The sequence below is a fragment of the Microcebus murinus genome, chromosome 5 (genome assembly GCF_040939455.1).
Source record: "Microcebus murinus isolate Inina chromosome 5, M.murinus_Inina_mat1.0, whole genome shotgun sequence".
Taxonomy (NCBI): domain Eukaryota; kingdom Metazoa; phylum Chordata; class Mammalia; order Primates; family Cheirogaleidae; genus Microcebus; species Microcebus murinus.
The window spans coordinates 14,318,078-14,324,224 of record NC_134108.1 but is presented as its reverse complement, the minus strand read 5'-3'; positions in this window follow the sequence as shown (position 1 = coordinate 14,324,224).

Here is a 6,147-nt window from a genome sequence, read left to right as displayed (position 1 = left end):
CCGCCGCCGCCTGCAGCACTACACTGCCGCTCCCACCCAGGCTCGGCTCTCAGCTCCAGCCAAACTTCTGCAGACCATGTGCAGCCGAGGCGAGGAAACTTCTCTCCACCTATTGGGGCTGGAGGCTTGAGTCACAAGCCCCTTGTTTACATAAAGTGTTTAGGTAGGACAAATCCTTGAGATGCTCGGGCTAGGGATGGAGAACTACTGCTCTGATCCTTCTGCTAGCTGCTGCTTGACATCTCTGGGCCTGTACCATTGCCCCTTGACTTCCCGTATTAGTTTAAGTTTTAATCTTGGGACTTAAAAAATGAAGTGGACTTTAGAACCTGGGAGATACTGTACACCACCACTACCTTTTTATCATCAACGGTAATTGAAAGTCATACTGAGGTAGAGATGCCTGTATGTGCTGTTTATGGAGGAAGAGGTGCTTCCTTACAGTCTACCTGAGTGTGATGGAAGATGTGTTTGTTAGGATTGAATTTCATGGTTATTTCAGTAATTGGGTTTTAGTTTTTGAAGCTTTGGTCCCCTCAAAATCCGTCTGCAAAGCATGTTTGTTACTTAACAGTTTACTCTCCTGTTAAGTTTTGGTCTTTGAGGTACAGATTCCAGAGTTGGCTATTCTGGTTAGATTTAGAGAAAATCTTTTACCAGGGAGACCCTGAAACGTGACAATGGCAGGGGAGTTAGAATTTTCTGATGGTTATTCTTAATATTTTAAGGTTTACTTTTTTGTTGCCATTTTGCTAGCATTTCTTTTCTTTGGAAGTACAATTTAGTCCTTTGATGACTGGAATTTAATGATTTCCTTATTTTACATATTTAGGATTTTGAAGACTTAAGAAAGGATATGGCTTGATTCATAAGGAAATGGAGGCAGCAGTTTCCAAGTTAGTCTTTGGTTTTAAAGCATGCTAACCTGGTTGTCAGTGCCTTGACTATCCTATGGCTACACAGCCAGATTCTAGCACAATGTTTACCACATAGTTTACAAGTCATTTAAGGCAAGCATACTATCTTAAGACAGTTTAATATACAGAAGTGTCCCTCCTAAAAATCTGAGTTTGATTTAGCAGTCCAGTTATACCTGCAGCTATTGATGACTAATTCCTTCTTTAAAGACAAAATAGGCAGCTGTGTAACTTCAGTGGCTCAAAAGTGAATCATAGATTAAGTATACACCTGCCTTGAACTTTCTTGTTCTTTGATCAGCTAGATAAATGCCTTGTTAAGTGGTTAAATATCTCCCTCCAAAACCAAATTCTGACCCTGATCTAAGTATTCCAGTGCACTGACCCTAAAAGATCAAAGTTGGCCTTCAGACTTGCATGCCAGCTTCTTGGATTGGCTGTAGAGTTTCATCTTGCTAGGAAGCTAAGATGATTTTTGAGAGTTCTGTAGAGAGTCATAGTTAGAGATCTTTAGGTTCTTAACTCTTTTGGACTTTGAAAATTTTCAAGGTTATTGTGCTTGTGGAGTGCTCATGTGAAGAGTGTACTGATTAAGAAAAACCAAAAGAAAAAGTGAGCAAGACTAATAATGCTAGACTTGAAGCCTTTGGACAGAAACTTGCCTATGTGTCTAGAGTAATTGGCCTTAAGTCAAAGTAACTATGCTTATTCTTAAGATCAGTAAATAGTTTCCCAGTACTATACTTAGGTTTATAGAAATATAAACAGGTAAGCCCTGAAACTATCATTCCTAAAAGAAAGTGATGTCAAGAGCATCCTTTTCTCTTGGAGAGCTCTTAAATTTAGCACTGGGCTACTTTGCTGCTAATTTGCTCAAGGCATAAGCAGGCACACTTGAATTTTACCAAGTATGCAGATTATTTTGATTTTTAGTCACCATCATCAAGTGATAGTATTAGAAGGAGAGCTATACTGACTATATCTGCTCTCTACAACTTGGTGAAGTAGAAACATTTAGGTAGATGCTTATATCTGCAAAGATTGAGGAGAAAATAGCCCCAGCAGACAAGGGGTGGTTAGTGTATCTTTGGACAAGGCCAACGGAAGCTATCAGTTTTCTAGTAAGTCTGGTTGTGGGACAGCCACAAATGCCCCAAGTTAAGTATTAAGACAAATGAAAGGTTAAATTATTTTTTAGTGCATGCCAGTTTACTTTGGTATTTTGAAAATAAATCTGGCAAATCAGTTCAAAAAGTTTTATGCATTTTACTTCAAAGAAAACCAGTGCAAACAAATAATCTGAATGGATTCATCAAAAATTAAGTTATGCATAAATACTTGCAAAGTCTTTATTACTGAAAGTCTTGGTTTGTGTTCTGTGACACAACCATAAAAATATGCAGTTGCTTGTGTTCTGAAGAGGGGAGTTCAGGAAGACTTGGTTGGACGGTGGGCAGAAAATAATTTAATAATAATAAACCTTGTATGTACGCTCAGGTCGAGGAAGGAATTTATTAATATTTTAACATTGATAAGAAAAAAACAGGAGAAGGAAGTAATAAATGTGATTAAAGCCCAAAGCAGCTTTTTTGTTAAATTTATGAAGGATGTTCTTTGGACTTTTTTTTTTTTTTTTAACTAGTTAAATTAGGAAAGTGACATGCTTTTACATGGTAGACTTTAAAGTCTAGGTCAGATACCATGCCCTCTGTTTTATATCAAGCTAACACAAATCAGAAGAGATGTATTTTGTGAGTGCCTTATATTTCATTGGTTTGGTCATTAAGTTTATAGAAAACGCTTGTTTTATAGTTGGTTGTTATTGAGACCATAGTCCCTCAAGTAGAACTCCCTATGTTTTAGGGAGCTTTCTGTTTTAAGGCTACTGGTGTAGACCTGTGAGTTTAAATGTTTTCACCTGTGATTCAAAGAAACACATTTTAAATTAATACGTAGTATACATGTATATATGGAAAACGGAAACAAATTTTTTAGGAAATAGTACTTAATATGAGTGAATGATGTACTCTTTTTCTATTTTTTTTTTTTTTTAAGTTGCTAGTGTTGTCTTAAATTGATTTCATCAACCATAAATGGGCCAGGTCCATAGTATGGAAAACACTGGTGTATTAGTTCTTTTGCTGTTATAAATTAAGCCAAAATTTAGTGGCTTAAAATAAACAAAACATGTTTATCTCGTACGTTTTTTGTTGGTCAGGAACTTGGGAGTAGCTTAGCTAGGTTGGTCCTGGGTTGAGATCTTTCATGAGGTTACAGTTAAGATGTTGACTAGGGCTAGATGGTCACCTTCCAAGGTGGCTCACATTCAGGGGCAAGTCAGTCAATGCTAGCTGACGGGTAGAAGGTCTCAGTTCTTCTCCATGAAACTGCTTGAGTGTCCTCACAACATGGTGCTGGTTAGCTATCACCAGAGCAAGTGATTCAAACCACACACCAACACTTTTCCATACTCTAAATCCAGCCAGAACTCCAGGGGAGAGGAATTAAGCTCCACCTCTCCAATGGGGGAGTATCAAAGAATTTGTGGACATATTTAATAACTGCCACAGTTCTTTATTTTTCAGTTTATGAATGAATTAGGATTGAACTAAAAGCCTTACTGAAGTCAGTCTGTAATTATTTTAGTTAACATTAAGTCAGTTTTTTCTCTGAGGGCATCTATTCAAACTCCCTTTTCAATATTAAATTTGAGGAAGCAAGCTCAGAGAAGTTAAGTAATTAACAGGCCCAAGGTCATTTGGTCTTGGAGAAGCTTCACAAATTTTCTGACCTTTGTCATGAATAATCTGGGTTGATAAAGATGAGAAAATTGGCTGGTAAATTTTACTTTTTCTAAGGAAGTTATAGTGTAGAAGTGTCATTGTGTGGTCTTCGAGTTTGCAGGCTCCTACATGACAATAGTTATATACTTTACCTACAGATAATGCTTGGTGTCTGGATTTGTAGATTCCTCATTCCAGCACCCCTTCCACTCACTTGCTTTTTAGACGAAACAGAAAATGTACTTCAGAAACAAAATATACTTATTAAATGAATTTAAACTACTTTGAATAGAGTTAGCTCCTAGATGAGGCCAGTTTAAAGATACTGACTTGAAATTGTATTGTGCAAACTAATTCCATTTAGCACATTTTGAGGACCTAAAATCGGATGTTATGGCTTAAAGATAATCAGGATTTAGTGTAAAGAAAAGTGTACCACTTCTTTTTGCTGTGAAATTTTCAGAGAAATTCTGGATCTGAAAGGATTTGTTCCAAGACTAGTTTTAGTTTAGTGGATAACAAGGAATTGAATGAGACCCTGACATTGGTAGTGTGTGTGAAGGAAGCCAGGATAAATTTCTAAGGCCTTCTTTAAATTTCTTCTTTTTTCATTAAGTTTTTCTGAGTAATAAGTGGGGATACAGAATGGGATAATGGCTACTTTTTTCTTAAACCTCTTTCCAGTTTCTTACAGTTCTTAAAATTTCTTAGAATTCTCAGGGTTCTTTTTCTGACCTAAAGTGCTGATTATACACACTTATTTTTATTACCCTTCTTTCTTGTAAGTTGTCTACCTATATCTTACATCCGCCACCCTCACTGTAAGCTGCTTGAGGGCTGGAACTTCTTTTTATGTATACTTCTGGTACTCAAATGCTTGCAAAATTGAGTTGATTTGTAACTGAAGGACCTAAGATAATCCTTTTTCCCTCTAAAACTTAATGAAAAAAGGTTTATTGTTGTAGAAAGCCTCTGGGTATACTTGTCAGGTGCTGGTGGTTCATCTGTGAATGAGAACTATCTCTGCTCTTCTGGTGCTCTCAGTCCCACTGCTCACTGTGGGAGAGAAAATCACAATCAGATAATAACCAATTTGTTCTATACTACAGATGTGTAGTTGTGTAGGTGAGGTTAATGTTTAAGCTGAACCTTGGAGGGTAAGGAGAGCAGGTGTTCAAAAGGTAGACTTAGTTTTGTGCTTAGAGGTTGTGCATTTCTTAGCTTTTTACTTCATCATTATCCATTTATCTTGAATTGATTTCCTTTTATTATTAGTGAGTTACCATAATTTAGTAAGTTCGCTTCTTTTTGTGGCATGTACCTTCTTGTTATTTCACTAGAACTGTGCTGTCCAGTAGCTGCTAGCCACATGTGGCTTGTGTAAATTAATGTCCCAGTAGCTACATGTGCTCCAGGAGCCGCATGTGGTTAGAGGCTGCCATATTGGACAAATGTTTATTACGAAACATTTCTACTGTAGAAAGTTCTGTTGGACAGCACTACTCTGGAATCATGTTTAGCTTATCTGCATGTCTTCACATTATATATAGTGTGTTGAGTTAGGAATAGAATAAGGAAACTTAATAGCCTTCTGATACTGTCATTGGGAGAGGCAGAGTGGTTGGTATTTATGAACAGATGGATGGAGTATAGTACATTGTAGCAGTACCTGGGTTGGAATCAGGCTTCATCCCTTATAAGCTGTATGCTTTGGGCACGTTACTTAATCTCTGAGCCTCAGGTTTTTCTTTTCTTCAAAGAGGGATAATAATATTGATCGCATAAAGGTTGTGTGAATGTAAGATAGCATATGTGGGGGGCTTAGCATGATACTTCCGTAAATGCTAGGATCATTAATGCGTTTTTGAAATAATCACTGATTTAAAAGAATTTAAAGTTATACAGTAAAATGACTTTTTTTTTCACTGTACAGATCTGTGAATTTTAACATATTCATTTGTGTAACCACTACTACTAGAATACAGGGCAGGTCTGTCACCTCAAAAAAATTCTCTCATGCTTGCTTTATATAGTGCTCTTCCTACCCCTAACCACCACTGATCTGTTCTCCATCACTATAGTTTTGTCCTTTCTACCACATTAAATAACGAGAATTATACAATATGTAGCCTTTGCAGACAGACTGGCTTCTTTCACTCAGCCAAGTAGAGTGAGAGATGCATCCAAGTAGATACATGTACCAATTGTTCACAACTGATTTTTAAAGATATTTTAATTTTGAATCATTATTTCTTAAAGGAATTGTGAATCTGAATTATTATAGTACAAGCTGTGTTTGACTCAGGATTTTTGTGTTTAAAAGTGAAATAACTGACGAAATTTATAGGGAACAATTACTTCCCTTGATTGATAAAAACTGTGTGTCTGTATATGATATCAACATGTTTTTCTTTATGAAAATGATTGTTCATTGGTAGGGAAGTTCT